Source organism: Xenopus laevis, chromosome 2L, assembly GCF_017654675.1.
Source record: "Xenopus laevis strain J_2021 chromosome 2L, Xenopus_laevis_v10.1, whole genome shotgun sequence".
Taxonomy (NCBI): Eukaryota; Metazoa; Chordata; class Amphibia; order Anura; family Pipidae; genus Xenopus; species Xenopus laevis.
This window is the reverse complement of record NC_054373.1, coordinates 64,629,850-64,649,196: the sequence shown is the minus strand read 5'-3', so window position 1 is coordinate 64,649,196 and position 19,347 is coordinate 64,629,850. Positions and strand designations below refer to the sequence as shown.

Sequence of the window (19,347 nt, the reverse complement as noted above, 5' to 3'; positions counted from 1 at the left end):
TTCGTCATTGAGTGGAACAATGTTTCATACAAATGGGATATAGATAAGGAAATAAATGCGTGGTTCACCTTTCAGTTAACTTTTATTATGTTATAGTATGGCAAATTCTAAGCAACTTTTCTTTTCAATAGTTTTTATTGAGTTTTAACATTTTAAGAAAAATAAGTAGTTATAACAGTTATGTTATAACATCAAGTATTTACTTGGAGAAAAGGCGTTAAGAGAGAGAGGGAAGAGTAGAGATGGAGTCGGTCCTGTCTCAATCCAATGGACAGGCTGATTAAAGAAAAGAGAAAGAAATAAACCGAAAGTAACTTTGACGGCATATTATGTATTATGAAACATTTGTATCGAGCGTTGCATGCTCTAGAGCAGGGGTCAGCAACCTTTACTATCAAAAGAGCCATTTTGCACCCTTCGTCCACTAAAGAAAAATAGTCTAGAGCCGCAAAACATAACACAGTTTATAAACTTTTAAAAGTTTTAACCTTTTTTTAATTTTAACTGTTACAACATCAGAATACAACAAACAGAAGTGCAGTGTGTATGTGTAGGCCTACTTTGAAATAAATTAAACACTGAATAGCCCTATTAAATGTTATTCTTCTCATCTGTTTAATGTGACTTCTGTTTCTGAAGCTCCATTCTGATCTTCCCTCTCTTGTCTTGAGTGTGTGACCGCTGTAAGGACCATGATGAATCATATTGCTGTGGCTCGGTCTTGCCCGTCACTCCTGGGACGTCTATACAGCCCTCGCACCTGCTGGCGGCTTCCCGGTCTCACACTCAAGAAGCAGCCAGCAAGTGCAGGGGCACCTAGATGGCATCAGGCCAGGACTGGCACTCTGTGGGTTCTGGCAAATGCGAGAGGGGCTGCTAGAAGGTGCCATAGAAAGTCAATAATTTGTGGGCTGGTGTGGGCTGATTGGGCCTCTGTGTACCTGAAATGCCAGGGCCTATTTTAATTCTCAGTCCGGATCTGGACGACATGATGGCGAAAGCCGCAAGACAGAGCCGCAGCAAGCAGGATGAAGAGCCGAATGAGGCTCCGGAGCCGCGGGTTGCCTACCCCTGCTCTAGAGTGGTTTCCACGAGGTCCCTTAAGTATCATAATAGAAGATAATTCTATGGGCTTACAGTTGAAGGAATTACATGAAATATAACTCTTAAGTATTAGTTATTCCACATCTGAGAAAGTATAAAGTGTAACATAATGAACAGCGACATATATTGCTATCATATAGTGATTACAAAAAGATCATAGGGGTTTCTGTAGTTGGGAAGGAATATCGATACCACGGTTACCATATTTCCTTAACTTTCTCATTTTTATCCATAAGTATACTGGTTAGTCTTTGATTAACCATTATCAAATTGAGTTTATCCTTAAAGTCGGCTAAGCAACTTTTCAATTGGTCTTCATTGTTTATTTTTAATATTTTGAATTATTTGCCTTCTTCTGACTAGGGGGGGGTCACCGACCCCATTTAAAAAACTAATGCTCTGTAAGGCTACACATTTATTGTTATTGCTACTATTTGTCAAATCAGTGCATGGTTGCTGGGGTAATTTGGACCCTAGCAACTATATTACTGCAATTGCAAACTGTAGAGCTGCTGAAGAAAAAGCTAAATAACTCAAAAACCACAAATAAGAAAAATTGAAAACCCATTGCAAATAATATCACTCTCTACATCATACAAAAATTTTATTTAAAGGTGAACAGCTTCTTTAACTGTGACTTCATTTTGTCTGACTATGTCCATTTGTATCTTTAGGCTTTGAAGATGAACGAGACAGAGAGAATTCCATCACTCCTGGTAATGCCTCAGTGAAAAAAAAATACTCTCTCATCTGAACTTTTGTTTGCCTATCACTCTTTTATATAACCTCTCCTTAGGGTTGGGGCACACGGGCAGATTCGGGGAGATTTAGTCGCCTGTCGACTAATGGCCTCTTCGTTGGGGCGACTAATCTTCCCGAACTGCTTCCCCCTGCTAAAATGAAAAAACGCCTGCGGCATGGCACTCGCGTCGCTTCATTTTCCGAAGTCGTCCGAAGTTGCCTTATGAGGAAACTTCGGGCGACTTCGGAAAACGAAGCACCTCTCTAAATCTACCTGAATCTGCCCGTGTGCCCTAACCCTTAAGCAGTTGTCTGTCTGCACTGCTTCCTTTTCTACATAGGTGGGAGCCGACATTGAGGGAATCGAATTACTAAGTTTATTTCCTTTTTCAGAAAAAAATGTATGTACCATAGAAACCCTTTTCTGTCTCTATTCTCCTCAAAGCCAGACTGACTGTGAGTAGCATTTAGTATTATGTCCCTAATGCTCTTCCCTTTCATTTACAGTCACTGTACTCCGTCCTGGAGGATTTCAGGGTGGAGGATACAGATTTTGAGGCCCTCGCCTCTTATTACGGTAAAATCCTATATTATTTATCAGTTGCTGAGGTTGCAGCACTAGTTTTATTGTATGAGAATTCCTTTCCCCTTTAGCTCAGTGTTTAATGGAAATGTGTTTTTGCCTGCAGAACATCACTACCGGGCCCAATATGGGAGCAACGTCATCTTGTAAGTATAACTAAAATGGTCTTATTACATGTTGGAAATAATTTGCTATTGCGCCAGGGGTAAGTGCAAAGGAAGTAAGGGTGGAAAATAGCAAATGTTTTATTAACACTGGGATTTCTCTTTTTCAGAGATCAATTTATACTGCTCTACTTTTTGGACCCGAGCACGATCAATGGGAACATTATCCATTACTGGATAATGACCTACTATCTGGTAAGTAATACAGAATAGACATTTAGATAAGTATGGAATAAATTATATTAATTTGCCAGCTCTTGTCTCACACTGTTAATTTCTTTATGTTACAGGAAGTGCTCAAGATAGAGCATGCCACCCTCTGCATTGATGTGTCGCTGTCTCCTGTAAGTGTCACTATTATTATTATTATAAGAGAGGTTATTGTTCACTGTGTGTCTCTATAATATAGGAACATTATTATTCGTTGTATGTCCTGCTCCCCTGGGGGGCATCTAAAGTCACCCAAGTGCCATCTTCACCAGCAACAAAAACGTCATTATGCACAGACACTGCATAGAGTTTTGTTTCAAGGGGCCACATGGGCATAATAATGGTATTGGTGCAAAGCAGTGCTTAACATTGACTCTCTTCTTCCACAGGAGACACCAACAGAGCAGCAAATATGGAGTCAGCATCTGGAGTATCTGCAGCTGCAGAATGTAAGTTCCCTGATCACGGTCTCTGCTTTTCTTGGATATTCAACCACTAAATAATTAACTTTGATTGGTCTTTTTCTCCCTATGGTGAGAAAAGGCATACTAATGGTCATAAATACAATACCACAACATCACCCGGCAGGGAATCCAACACCATCACTGCCTCAGCGTATAAATTACTATTAGCACCACATATACAGGCATAATCAGGGCCGCCATCAGGGGTGGGACTGGGGGGGACAAGTGTCCTGGGCCTGAAGGGGGGCCCGGCAGTGCTACACTTTAGAAAGAGTCTGGCCCCCCTTGACAGCGCCGAAGCCGTGCGGCCATTTGCAAAGTACTAAACAGCCGAAATGCGGAAGTCGAAGTCCCGAAGCGGCGAAAAGACCCGAAGGCAAACTCCCGAAGAGGCGGAAAGACCCGAAGCCACGAAAATAGCCAATGCCGAAGCCACGAAGCGGCAAAAAGACCCGGAGTCATGAAAACAGGCAAAATTTAAGTCCTGAAGCGGCGAAAAGACCCGAAGTCACGAAAACAGCCAAAATTTAAGTCCTGAAGTGGCGAAAAGACCCAAAGTCATGAAAGGAGGTGAAGTTGAATTTCCAAAGCCATGAGTTCAATTCTACTGAACACCAATTTGTGTTTTTTTATTGTTAATCCCCTGGCCACCAATGTATTATTTTAATATTCTATAGGCCCCTGCCACCAATGTTTTTTTTTTTTTTGTTTTTTTTTAAATATTTTTTGGGGCCCAAATTTTTTTTTAACTTGTAGGGGGGGGGCCCTGGCGCCAGCTTTTTTTAAAAATATTCTTTGGGGTCCAATTTTTGTTTTTTTTACTTGTAAGGGGGGCCCTGGCACCGATGCCTTTTTTTAAAAAAACTTTTATGGGGGGCTCTGGCGCCAACGTTTTTTTTTTTACTTATAAGGGGGCCCTGGGTATCAATAGCTTTTTATAACTTGTGAGTGTGGGAGGTTACTTTTTTAGTGATGATGTCTGTGTGATATTTTAACTGTGATGTGGAGTGGGTGGGATCAGGGGTGGGGCTTGGGTGCCAGGGGCCCCAAACATTTTGTTGTACAGGGCCCCATGATTTCTAAAGGCGGCCCTGGACATAATCATAACTGTCTCCTTTCTTTTCTATCCTTGTGTTTCCCCTTCGCTCGTAGACTGTCCAATCTCTCCTTCTCCAGCTTGGCATGACATTCAGGGAGAAGGAGAAGAAACTGCAGGAAGCTGCTCATCCCCCAGTGGGGGAAAGGCTGACCCTCTGAAAACGGGTCAGGAAGGCCATCATGAAGAGGCTACAGAGAGTTTGGGTAATGTATCTATGTATCTAGAGATGCCCCATGTTGTCCAGCGCAGTTCCACTTTACTTCCTGCCATTCTGATCATTTTCGATCAGAACAATAGAAAGGAAGTTATACACCCTGTCTGTTCAGCCCGCAGGTTGATCACTTTGAGGGCTTACATGATAGACCAATTTATGAATGCCTTAAGCTTGTAATAGGTTGCTAAGATCTAAGTCTGCAGATAAAGTGTTGATTTTATAGTAGGCCAATAAGAGGGAAGATAGTTAACTCTTATAGGGCTGCTGTGCATCTAGCTTGGATATCCATCTTTAGAAATGGGTTGCCACTGGGTAATGAACTGGCACCAAGTGATCAGAGTATAAAAGTATAAATGGTGCATGCTCACTCTACATATGTAGAGAGACCCAAACAGTCCCCACAGGCCTAACAAATAGTATGCTCTTAAAGACAGACTAAGCCTTTTATATCAGAAATAAACAAGTATTTGTCTGTAATTTATTCTTATTTCGACACTTTCTAATCATTTTCTTTTCAGCATTCCACCAGAAAACTCGCCTGCTGCCATCAATCCACCGCCTGAATCCTTTTCCTGCAAGTGTGTAACTGTGTGTGTATATGTGTGTCTAGCCATGATCCAGGGTGTAGAACTGACTGCCATTTCTAGGAGTCAGGAAGGAATTTTTACCTTCAGTGCAGATTGGCTGTTAAGCACTGGGATGGTTTTTTTGCCTTCCTTTGGATCATTAGCGTCTTGGGTGCATGTTAGGGGGGTGCGTGTGTAGGAGGGTGGGTACATGTATGTAGGAAAGAGGGTGGGTGCATATGTGTAGGAGAGTGGGTGGCTGTGTGCAGGAGGGTGGGTATGTGTATTTTTCTGTAGGAAGGTGGGTACGTGTGTATATTGGAGTGCGGGTAAATGTGTGTAGGAAGGAGGGTGGGTGCATGTGTGTAGGAGCATGGGTGGGTGTGTTTTCTGTAGGAGGGAGGGAGGGTGCGTGTGTGTAGGAGTGTGTGTGTTTTGTCTGGAGGAGGGAGGGTGGATGCATCTGTATAGGCGGTTGTGTGTGTAGGAGGGTGGGTGCATGTGTGTAGGAGGGTGGGTGAGTGTGTTTTGTGTGTACGAGGGTGGGTGCATGTGTGTAGCAGGGAGGGAGGGAGGGTAGGTACATGTGTGTAGGAGAGTGGGTATGTGTATTTGTCTGTAGGAAGGTGGGCACATGTCTATATTGGAGTGCAGGTGTGTAGGAAGGAGGGTGGGTGCATGTGTGTAGGAGCGTGGGTGGGTGTGTTTTCTGTAGGAGGGAGGTTGCGTGTGTGTGTAGGAGTGTGTGTTTTGTCTGTAGGAGGGAGGGTGGGTGAATCTGTATAGGAGGGAGGGTGTGTGTTTGTAGGAGGGTGGGTGAGTGTGTTTTGTGTGTACGAGGGTGGGTGCATGTGTGTAGCAGGGAGGGAGGGTAGATACATGTGTGTAGGAGAGTGGGTTTGTGTGTTTTGTCTTTAGGAGGGATGGAGGATGGGTGTGTGTAAGAGGCTGGGTGCATGTGTAGGAGGGTAGATGGCTGTGTTTAGGATGGTGGGGCATGTGTGCGTGCGTGTGTGAGGATGGGTGTTTTGTGTGTACGAGGGTGGGTTCATGTATGTATCAGGGAGGAAGGGTAGGTTCATGTGTGTAGGAGAGTGGGTTTTGTCTGTAGGAAGGAGGGTGGGTGCCTGTGTATATTGGAGGACGGGTACATGTGTGTTGGAAGGAGGGTGGGTGTGTCTGTATAGGATGGTGGGTGTGTGTGTAGGAGGGTGGATGCATGTGTGTAGGAGGGTCGGTGCTTGTGTGTAGGAGGGTCGGTGCTTGTGTGTAGCAGGGAGGGAGGGTAGGTACATGTGTGTAGGGAGGGGTCATGTTTTTTCGTCTGTAGAAGAGATGGAGGGTGTGTGTGTAGGAGGGTGGGTTGGTGTGTAGGAGGGCGGATGGCTAGTGCATGTGTGTAGGAGGGAAGATGTATGTATGAGGGGTGGGTTTATATGTGAGTGGGAGGGTGTGTGTGTGTGTGTAGGAGGGAGGGTGGGTGCATGTGTATAAGAGGGAAGGTGTATATATGAGGGATGGGTTGATACGTGAGTATAAGGTGTGGGTAGCAAGTCTATCTAGAAAGGGTAGGTTGGAGCCTGTGTAGGGGAAGGGTGGTGGGTTGATGTGTGTGTAGTTGAATTATTGTATGTTAATGAACTTATAAAGCCTTGGTCCAGGGAGTAAAACCGACTGCCGTTTGGAGTCAGGAAGGAATTTTTACCTTCAGTGCAGATCATTCCCAAGCACTTTAGGGTTTTTCTCCTTCCTCTGGATCATCAGCCGTTAGGGGTGTCCAAACATAAATTGGCGATTTATTTTAATAAATCCGGTGCTCAATGCCGTTTCCCCATAAATATGTCTCTGTGTTTTTCTTTAATCCCTATGGTGAATATTGAGGGAAGGGGTCTCCTGTGCCTCATTCTATTAAAGATGACTGACAGTTGTGTGACGGGCTAATTAATACTGCTGGGGCTGCTCAAAATGGGCAAAGGCAGCATGGGGTGAAACTGGGTGGTTGTGCTGTTAGAGGGGTTTAGTTGAAGAAGGGAATGGGTTAATATATTTGCAGGGTTAATTGATTAATATGTACATGATGGGGCCGAAAAGACATAGGGACACATACTGGAAGGAACTACAATATTGCATTTCTAAGTCCACATCCCCTTTCTTAATATGGGGATTCCAACCACTTCCCACCAGTCTATTGATACAATACCAGACATTTAGTATATGAATATGATTGATATTGGGGGAATGCCTATGCTGCATTAGTTTTTGGATATGTCTCTGTCCAGGTTGTGAGACATCCTTGTGGGGGTGAGGGTTCCTGCTAAAGTGATGGAGGAGTATTGAATTTCTCCTTGCCCCCACAATGACACACTCTGTTGTTTGCTAGGCCAGCTAGCGCTGTGAGGGGGAATAAGGAAGGTAGGGGCAAGTTGGGTCAACCCTGTCCCTGGACCCACAACTCCCCCACTCAGTACCAAAGGTCACATGGACATGAGCGCTGAACAGTAACTTTTGGCAAAAGGATTATTAAGCCTGCCACCATGCCAAGGTAGACTCTTTAATAGTCTCAGAAACATCCCCACAGCACAGATCCCATTCTGCACACTGTGCTGATACAGCAGATGCACCTTATTTGGCTATTGTGCTGATGTTAGATGGACAGAGGGGCACAATTATGCTAAAACAAGGATATTGACTGGATACCATGGGACCATGGGAAGAAGAAGTGCTTAAATTGTAACATGCTCTATTGCGAATTGTTCCCCCATGTCCTCACAAGCTTTTGGGACAAAAGAGCGATTATTTACTCTGTATTGTAATATTGTGTATTAATGTATACTTCAAATAAAGCCGTCTGGTTAATAACCTGAGTGAATCTGATTGTTTCAAATCAGGCCCCAGGGGAACTAGGGGACCAGGCTCAATTTGAGTAAGTATTTATTCAAATTCAAGAGGGGCTTACTCATTGTGGTCCAGAAACCTAAATCCCAAATCGAGAATCCTATGGGAAGAGGAGCGAGAATATATGAACCCAATATTGGTCATATCTTTTTATATGGAAAAATATGGCACAAACCAGCCATAAACTGCAAAAATAACCCAAATACGTACCTTGGCTAGTTTGGACTTAAAAAACCTACCTGAGCTTTAAATTAGTAGCCCAATTTGGCAGGGAAACCGCCAACTTGGCAACCCTGTGTCATATTGTGTTACTGACATCAGTCTATATGCAGCATCACTTCCTGTTTCCCAAGATGCAATGGCCTGGTCACTGCCAGAGTAATGAATGATTTGTGCTAGTGCCCCACCCATCTGTCCCTTACTAGAAGAATATGCCCCCCCCATACATACCTTGTATATTCCCCAACTAAGGACAAAGCCCTTTCTATTGTTTGGTCAGAGTGTAAGCCCATCTATACCCACTATTCGGGCTAAGGAAGGGAACCCCTACAAGCAAAGGACCCCCCAGTTCCACCAGACTTAGCAACAGCAGCAGCGATTGGAACCATGGCTGATGAATGAATGGATCCAACAGATATGGCAGCACAGTAACTGCACTGACGCAATAGGCCACACATACAAAGCAATGCTCTGTGTACATAATAAGCTGTGTATGTACTGCACATCTAAGGCAAAATATAAACCTGACCCAACAACAGAGCAGGGAAACAAACACTTCCCCTTTAAGAGCAGGGAACAGAGGTGACTTCATACCTGGGGATGCGACAGTTGGTTCAGTCCGTTGGTTGGCATTGTGGTGAGAGATAAGTATACTTTTTACCAAATAACCCTTATTTTAGTGCAAAAAAAGGTGAAAATTGGGTGATGCCCCCCAGACTAGCGGGTGTTGCTTTTCTCACAAGATTTTAGTGAATCTGGAGATTTTACCCCTAAAATTGGCTTTGTAGATGCATTTAATCTTAGCGCTGCTTGGGAGATACAGACCCAAGATTTGGATGTTATGCAGGGCTGCCAGCAAATATACACATTTTCTACTGTAGGGAGCATTTGGGGACCCCTGTACTACACCATGAGGTGCTTAATTTTTTTTTTTTAAGAGGCACAGTGACCCCCCCTTACTCCACAGAAATTCAGAGGCACAGTGCCCCCCCCAACTCCACAGAAATTCAGAAGCACAGTGACCCCCCCCCTTACTCCACAGAAATTAAGAGGCACAGTGACCCCCCCACCCAACAGAAATTCAGAGGCACAGTGACCCCCCCCAACCCCACAGAATTTCAGAGGCACAGTGACCCCCCCAACTCCACAGAAATTCAGAGGAAACTATGTGTAGCCTTTTTAATTCGAGTTATGAATAACTCCTATTTGAATGCACTGGCTTTGTATCAGTTTCTGCATTACTTCCCATACACCTGCTTCCTGCATTACAACATGCCTTTGTTCTCATGTAAGACTTTTTATTATTACTCTTTATTATATTTTGATTTCAGTAACCAGCATTGCATTTATAATTGTGTATATATATATATATATATATATATATATATATATATATATATATATAACAATTATGAGTGCAAATATAGCAACTTCTGCGCATTGCTTAAAGGGGAACTGTTGCAAAAATGAAAATTTAATATAAGCTTCATCATACTGAAATAATAAACTTTGTAAATACAATCAATTAAATATTCTGCATCATTTCTGAAATAATCAAGTTTATGTTCACTATTCCTCTCTCAGCATCTGTTTCTCTTCATTCTGTCTTCGTGCAGGAGTTGGGTGTCAGATATTCATTGACAGTTACATCCAATATATCTAACTGTCAATGAATATCTGACATCCAACTCCTGCATGAAGAAATAATGAAGAGAAACCGATGCTAAGAGAGGGACAGCAAAGATAAACTTACTTATTTCAGAAACGACGCAGAGTATTTAATTGATTGTATTTAGAAAGTTTCTTATTTCAGTATGATGAAGCTTATATAACCATTTTATTTACGCAATAGGTCCCCATTAAGCTGTACATTTTAGCCTATGTGTGACAGCGATGTTCTGTTTGTAATGGTAATATGATTGATTTAGTAATATAGATGTTTGGCACTATTATTCTCTTATATAGGGGACTGTAGTAGCATAGGTAAACTGTGCCCTGTTCTTCTAACCTCTTTGTTATCATGCATTAAAAAGAACCACACACACACTCCTCAACTGGACCCTCACTTTTCCGATGTTACTACAAAACTTCTTTGTAATCTGATTTCATCTTTAAAGGAACAATCATTATTTTGACATTTGAGTTTTACCATTTTATCTAGTAAACTTCCTTTATGGTACAACATTTTTTACGTTTTACGATTGGCCTTTATCTGTTAATAAATCATATTTCATTTGCCTGCAGTTGCACCTCCCTTCCATGAGAAAGAAGTCATCTTTGTCTGAAAGCTCCTTTCCAGACTGTGAACTCCTTGCTGAACATTGGCTGGTACATGACATGTTCACCTTTGAAAATGTTGGATTTACCAAGGATGTGGGAAGCATAAAGTACCTAGTATGCGCTTGACTGTGAAGTGGGTCCTATAGGATGGCACAACCTAGAGGAAAAAAGTAATTTTTATGTGGCATTGGAAAGAGTTCGACATGAGTGAGACATTTGTCCATGAAATTCTGCATTTAAAGACTTCACCTGTCAGATTCCTTATTTAAACTTTTCAGATTTGGTTTCTTTTCATAGTATAATTTTTATTTCTTTTTAAGGCTGCAATATAATTTCCAGATCTTTACAAAATGTATGATTATATGTCAAAATGTACAGATATAAAGGTTTATTATAAAGATGCTACTAAGCTCATATTGGATGGGAACTGGATTCCAGAGATGCACTTCATTTTCTTGCAGCAATACTTTCAAATGGGCGTCGCTGATCCCGTATAAAAAGCAAATGAGCTGTAAGGCTACAAATTTATTGTTATTGCTAATTTTCATTTCACATCCTTCTAGTAAGGACCTCTCCTATCCATTTTCGAGTCCCTTATTCAAATCAGTGCATGGTTGTTATGGTAATTTGGACCCTAGCAACCAGATTGCTTATAATGCAAATTGAAGAGCTGTTGAATAAAAAGCTAAATAACTCAAAAGACAAAAGTAATAAAAAATGAAAACCAATTGCAAATTTTCTCAGAATATCACTCTGTATATCATACTAAATTTTTTTTATAGTTGCCTACCACATTTTCCAAGAGTATTCCAAATGTGGTAGGCACATTCCAAGAGCATTAATTAAATATGTGACTTTATTGCAAGCAATAGAAGAATTCCTGTCAGTAGGCTTAGTTGCTTTAAAGAAAGTTTGCAATTTATTTAACCACTTTCCTTCTGGAGTGCCTTTTCAATTATGCTTACTAAAACACCACTCTCAACAAGATAGAAGAGTAAAGCTGCTCATCCATGGTAGGATATGCTTATTTAGCCCTGGACCAATAATATAATCACAGGGGGTGTTGGAAAAAGACTGCCAACTCAGTCGAGAGTTCATGGACAATATTGGCCCATGTATGCATATATAAATTCATGTGTATGAATACATGTTTTTTTAAATGGTTGTTCATGTTTAAGTTAACGTTTGGTATGATACAGAAAGTGATATTCTGAGACAATTTGTCATTGGTTTTCATTTTTTATTTGTGGCTTTTGAGTTATTTAGTTTTTTATTCAGCAGCTCTCCAGTGTGCAATTTCAGCCTCTGGTTGCTAAGGTCCAAATTACCCTAGCAACCATGCATTGGTTTGAATAAGAGATTGGAATATAAACATTAGATGGCTTGAATAGAAAGATGAGTAATAAAAAATAGCAATAACAATACATTTGCAGCTTTACAGAGCAATTCTTTTTTTAGATGTGGTCAGTGACCCCCATTTAAAAGCTGGAAAGAGTCAGAAGAAAATGCCTGGTTCCCCCTGCTTGTTAAAGGATAAGTAAGCCTTTTATTTTAAAATCCCATAAACAGGTATAAAACTAACACGCTGAACAAGACAATTAACACAGACCTGTTTCCTTGAAAATGTGAATAGATTAGGGAGCACCACCCATCAGGTGAGAGAAACAGTGGATGTTTTGCAGGGTTATAGAAATAAGTAATAATTAAATAAAGAAAAAGCTAACCCTAAAGATTGCACCGCCCCATCATAGGATCCGATGACTCAAAGAACCAATTAAAACGTACTTTTAATGCAATCTGAATAAATAATATATTAATGTAGGTCCAAGAAAATGTTTAAAATGAAGTCAGGAACCGCTACTCATTGGTTCACTGCCGAACCCCAGTCAAGCAACCACCCCTTCACCCTCCATTTAACCCTCCCAGCGACCTGGCTAGAGAGACAGTTAAGTAAAGTGTCGATGGTGCCGTAAATAAAGTATATTCTACCACAGAAAAAAGCTCAGATTGATCAACCACCCCTTCACCCACAGAGCTTCCCTCCCGGTGCTGCTGCTGAGCAATACCCTATGTTCGCCAGTATTTGTTCAGACCCCCTGCCTAACTAAAAAGCGCCTTAAACGGAGGGCAAAGGGGTGGTTGCTTGACTGGGGTTCGGAAGTGAACCAATGAGTAGCGGCACAAATGTTTCTGATACCCACTTCTTTCTATGTGATTAGACAATGATTTTCATCTCTACCTCGTTATCACTCTAATACTCCATTACAGACCTAATAGGTCGGTTCTATACCTACCCCAAGACCTACACATTTGGCATAACCCACCTTCAGTAGGTTCATTCCCCTGTTCCTAACTTCATTTTAAACATTTTCTTGGACCTACATTAATATATTTTTTATTCAGTTTGCATTAAAAGTAAAGTTTAAATTGGTTCCTCGAGTCATCGGATCCTATGATGGGGCGGTGCAATCTTTAGGGTTAGCTTTTTCTTTATTTAATTATTACTGTATCCTTGAAACTCTTGACCAGAGTCAAGGTCACTAAGGATATAGTCTTCAGGTTCAAAAACATAAAGCTGGCCTTAAATATTAGGGATCAATCCTATGATGATTATGGGTTTTAGGAAAATGTAATCCTAACCATAGAATCTGAGTTGCTAAATTCCCAAAATTGCAGAGGGTTGGTGTATCCAAACTAAGTGTGCTCAAACAATTATTCATCTTTATGTAGGATCTACATATTATTCACCACTTAACAGAGATTATACATCTTTCACATCAGACCCTGTACCCAGTGGAGTCCCTATCACATTTGTACACTGGTCACTCTCATCATGAACCAATTTACCAGCCTGTATGTTTTTGGATCTTGTATCTTTTCTGTCATTTAAAAAAGTGTGAAAAATGGACAATATTCTGGTCTGCTGAGTTTTATATACCTTGAATGAATTCACAACTCAAATGGTTTCTAATTTACAAAAAAAACTCTAATGGATAAAAAAATGTTTGCATTTTTGCCTTTACAGAGAGTTAGATAATATGCTAATATTAAGTCACAATTTTCAGTTTCTTAAAGCAAAACTATACCCCCAAAATGAATACTTAAGCAACAGATTATTTCAAATTAAGTGGCATATTTAAGAATCTTACCAAACTGGAATACAGTATATATTTAAGTAAATATTTACCTTTTACATCTCTTGCCTTGAACCACCATTTAGTGATGGTCTGTGCTGCCTCAGAGATCACCTGACCAGAAATACTACAACTCCAACTGTAACAGGAAGAAGCAAAAGACAGAACTCTGTCTGTTAATTGGTTCATGTGGCCTAACGTATCATTTGTTGAATTTGTTTTTCGTGAATCCTAGGATCCCAGGGGGCGGCCCTTTTTTAAATGGCAATTTATGATTACCCAATGCGACAATTGAATTACTTACCTTATTTCCGTCGCATCCGACGTGACTCCTGCGATTTTGTGCAGCGCGTCGGATCGCGGCTGAATCGGCCATGTAGTCCTGCCCTTATGCATTATATTTTTATAGTGACCTACATTGTTTGAGGGGTATAGTTTTCCTTTAACCCTTTCCCTGCCAGCCGTTTTGTCCTAGATGCGAACATCTACTGCCAAGCAGTTTTTAGATATTTTGCACTCTTTCACTTTAAGGGCCTTTCCTGGGGTGGTCTTTTAGTTAACCCAGGAAAACAATATATTGTTTTTTTCAGGACAACCTGAACTTTCACAATATGCAAGAATTTTGGTGTAATTCTACTTCTCTAAAAAAATATTGGATTCTAAGTGTCAAATAAAATGAAAAAAATCATGTTGCACGAAGAACAATCACATATATCAGAAACATCATTCATTTTACGTACGAGAACACAGCTGATTTAGAAAGGTCTATGTCTCCTGAACGCGACAATACCAAATATATATAGTTTTATGGAGATTTCTCACTTGTATAGCTCAAAATCTACAAGCAGTACACAACCAAATTTCCAAAGCAACACTCCCCAAACGGCATACTTTTGATTTCAAGGCCAAACATTCCACTAACAGTAGGTTTACCCAAGAAAACTACCCATTACTAGAAAGAACAGATTCTGGTGAATCAAAAATGGGTAGAAATATCTTTGTACTCCAAACCACCAAGTTGCAATTGTTTCCTAAAGTTATAGTGTTTTATAGAAATTGGTGAATTTTTTGAAAAATGACCTCAAAGCTTCCACTCTACAGCAACATATCTCCCACACATCATTAGGTATCAATGTAAAACACCCCAAATATAAAATCCTGGGTCCACTGAACAGTTTGATGCCCAATATGAATAGATGTACCCAAGCACGTGGCATAGGAGGCCCCAAAAGGAAGACCCCCCGTTTGTTCTGTAATTTCAGATACTGCAAAATCAACACATTTACATTGTTTTGGGGGGCGGCAAAGGTAGAAAACCGTACGTTCACCCCAGAAAACCATATATTTTCGGAAAGTACACATTCCCCTGAATCTAAATTGGGTATGCATGTATTTGTACTCCAAAGTACCAAGCCGCAAATCATTCCTAAATTTGGTGATTTAGGTGACATTTCCAAAAATCACCTCAAAATATCTACTCTGCAGCATCGTATTACCCACATACTTTTAGGTATCAAGACAAATCACCCCAAATATGAAAGCCTAGGGTCCTCTGAACAGTTTGATGCCCAATATGTATAGGTGTACCCAAGCATGTGGCATATAGGGGCCCTAAAAGGAAGACCCCCATATAGTCTGACATTTCAGGTACTGCAAAATCAACACATTTACATTGTTTTGGGGGGGCAAAAGTAGAAAACAGTAAGTTCACCCCAGAAAAGCATATATTTTCGGAAAGTACACATTCCCACGAATTCAAATTGGGTATGCATGTCTTTCTACGCCAAAGTACCAAGCCGCAAATCATTCCTAAATTTGGTGATTTTGGTGACATTTCCAAAAATCACCTCAAAATATCTACCCTGCAGCATCGTATTACCCACATACTTTTAGGTATCAAGAGAAATCACCCCAAATATGAAAGCCTAGGGTCCTCTGAACAGTTTGATGCCCAATATGTATAGGTGTACCCAAGCACGTGGCATACAGGGGCCCCAAAAGGAAGACCCCCATATAGTCTGTCATTTCAGGTACTGCAAAATCAACACATTTACATCGTTAGGGGGGGGCAAAAGTAGAAAACAGTAAGTTCACCCCAGAAAACCATATATTTTCGGAAAGTACACATTCCAACGAATCCAAATTGGGTATGCATGTCTTTCTACGCCAAAGTACCAAGCCGCAAACCATTCCTAAATTTGGTGCTTTAGGTGACATTTCCAAAAATCACCTCAAAATATCTACCCTGCAGCATCGTATTACCCACATACTTTTAGGTATCAAGACAAATCACCCCAAATATGAAAGCCTAGGGTCCTCTGAACAATTTGATGCCCGATATGTATAGGTGTACCCAAGCACGTGGCATACAGGGGCCCCAAAAGGAAGACCCCCATATAGTCTGTCATTTCAGGTACTGCAAAATCAACACATTTACATCGATTTGGGGGGGGCAAAAGTAGAAAACAGTAAGTTCACCCCAGAAAACCATATATTTTCGGAAAGTACACATTCCAACGAATCCAAATTGGGTATGCATGTCTTTCTACGCCAAAGTACCAAGCCGCAAATCATTCCTAAATTTGGTGATTTAGGTGACATTTCCAAAAATCACCTCAAAATATATACCCTGCAGCATCGTATTACACACATACTTTTAGGTATCAAGACAAATCACCCCAAATATGAAAGCCTAGGGTCCTCTGAACAGTTTGATGCCCAATATGTATAGGTGTACCCAAGCATGTGGCATATAGGGGCCCTAAAATGAAGACCCCCATATAGTCTGTCATTTCAGGTACTGCAAAATCAACACATTTACATCGATTTGGGGGGGGCAAAAGTAGAAAACAGTAAGTTCACCCCAGAAAACCATATATTTTCGGAAAGTACACATTCCAACGAATCCAAATTGGGTATGCATGTCTTTCTACGCCAAAGTACCAAGCCGCAAACCATTCCTAAATTTGGTGCTTTAGGTGACATTTCCAAAAATCACCTCAAAATATCTACCCTGCAGCATCGTATTACCCACATACTTTTAGGTATCAAGACAAATCACCCCAAATATGAAAGCCTAGGGTCCTCTGAACAGTTTGATGCCCGATATGTATAGGTGTACCCAAGCACGTGGCATACAGGGGCCCCAAAAGGAAGACCCCCATATAGTCTGTCATTTCAGGTACTGCAAAATCAACACATTTACATCGATTTGGGGGGGGCAAAAGTAGAAAACAGTAAGTTCACCCCAGAAAACCATATATTTTCGGAAAGTACACATTCCAACGAATCCAAATTGGGTATGCATGTCTTTCTACGCCAAAGTACCAAGCCGCAAATCATTCCTAAATTTGGTGATTTAGGTGACATTTCCAAAAATCACCTCAAAATATCTACCCTGCAGCATCGTATTACACACATACTTTTAGGTATCAAGACAAATCACCCCAAATATGAAAGCCTAGGGTCCTCTGAACAGTTTGATGCCCAATATGTATAGGTGTACCCAAGCATGTGGCATATAGGGGCCCTAAAATGAAGACCCCCATATAGTCTGTCATTTCAGGTACTGCAAAATCAACACATTTACATCGATTTGGGGGGGGGGCAAAAGTAGAAAACAGTAAGTTCACCCCAGAAAACCATATATTTTCGGAAAGTACACATTCCAACGAATCCAAATTGGGTATGCATGTCTTTCTACGCCAAAGTACCAAGCCGCAAATCATTCCTAAATTTGGTGATTTAGGTGACATTTCCAAAAATCACCTCAAAATATCTACTCTGCAGCATCGTATTACCCACATACTTTTAGGTATCAAGAGAAATCATCCCAAATATGAAAGCCTAGGGTCCTCTGAACAGTTTGATGCCCAATATGTATAGGTGTACCCAAGCACGTGGCATATAGGGGCCCTAAAATGAAGACCCCCCCTTGTATGTTCTGTCATTTCAGGTACTGCAAAATCAACACATTTACATCGTTTTGGGGGGGGCAAAGGTAGAAAAAAGTACGTTCACCCCAGAAAACCATATATTTTCGGAAAGTACACATTCCCACGAATCTAAATTGGGTATGCATGTCTTTGTACTCCAAAGTACCAAGCCGCAAACCATTCCTAAATTTGGTGATTTTGGGGACATTTCCAAAAATGACTTCAAAATTTCGACCCTGCAGCATCGTATTACCCACATACTTTTAGGTATCAAGACAAATCACCCCAAATATGAAAGCCTGGGGTCCTCTGAACAGTTTGATGCCCAATATGTATAGGTGTACCCAAGCACGTGGCGTATAGGGGCCCCAAAACGAAGACCCCCATATGGTCTGTCATTTCAGGTACTGCAAAATCAACACATTTACATTGTTTTGAGGGGGGCAAATGTAGAAAAAAGTAAGTTCACCCCAGAAAACCATATATTTTCGGAAAGTACACATTCCCACGGATCTAAATTGGGTATGCATGTCTTTGTACTCCAAAGTACCAAGCCGCAAACCATTCCTAAATTTGGTGATTTTGGGGACATTTCCAAAAATGACTTCAAAATTTCGACCCTGCAGCATCGTATTACCCACATACTTTTAGGTATCAAGACAAATCACCCCAAATATGAAAGCCTGGGGTCCTCTGAACAGTTTGATGCCCAATATGTATAGGTGTACCCAAGCACGTGGCGTATAGGGGCCCCAAAACGAAGACCCCCATATGGTCTGTCATTTCAGGTACTGCAAAATCAACACATTTACATTGTTTTGAGGGGGGCAAATGTAGAAAAAAGTAAGTTCACCCCAGAAAACCATATATTTTCGGAAAGTACACATTCCCACGGATCTAAATTGGGTATGCATGTCTTTGTACTCCAAAGTACCAAGCCGCAAACCATTCCTAAATTTGGTGATTTTGGGGACATTTCCAAAAATGACTTCAAAATTTCGACCCTGCAGCATTGTATTACCCACATACTTTTAGGTATCAAGACAAATCACCCCAAATATGAAAGCCTGGGGTCCTCTGAACAGTTTGATGCCCAATATGTATAGGTGTACCCAAGTACGTGGCGTATAGGGGCCCCAAAACAAAGACCCCCATATGGTCTGTCATTTCAGGTACTGCAAAATCAACACATTTACATTGTTTTGGGGGGGGCAAAGGTAGAAAAAAGTGCGTTCACCCCATAAAACCATATATTTTTGGAAAGTACACATTCCTGCGAATCCAAATTGGGTATGCATGTCTTTGTACTCCAAAGTACCAAGTCGCAAGCCTTTCCTAAATTTGGCGATAAAAGCAACTGTTTTTACATTTCTGAAAATCGCCTAAAAATATTGCAATTGGCCGCATTTATCTCACCCAATTTCTTACATACAATTGTAAAACACCATAAATATTGATGCCAAGGGTCTACTGAACAGTTTGATGCCCAATATGCATAGCTTTACCAAAGTGTGTGGTGTGTACGGACCCAAAATGAAAAATGAGCATTTGAATTTTCACGCCGGCCAACTCAGCTGCTGAAAAGAGAGCCCCAACTGTGCGTTATGTGCCGTAAGAGCCCCAAACTGTAAAAAAAACCAAGAAAACCATATATTTTTGGAAAGTACATATTCTGACGGATCAAACAAAGTAAAATATATCTTTCTATACCAAAGCACCAAACAGCAAAACTATACTAA

The 19,347-nt window shown here is 41.0% G+C and overlaps 1 pseudogene; it reads left to right on the top strand.

Annotated features, from left to right (window-relative positions):
- The first annotated feature begins 9,411 nt into the window (after nucleotides 1-9,411).
- On the top strand, nucleotides 9,412-11,784 carry LOC121399648 (annotated as a pseudogene).
- Nucleotides 11,785-19,347: the final 7,563 nt, after the last annotated feature.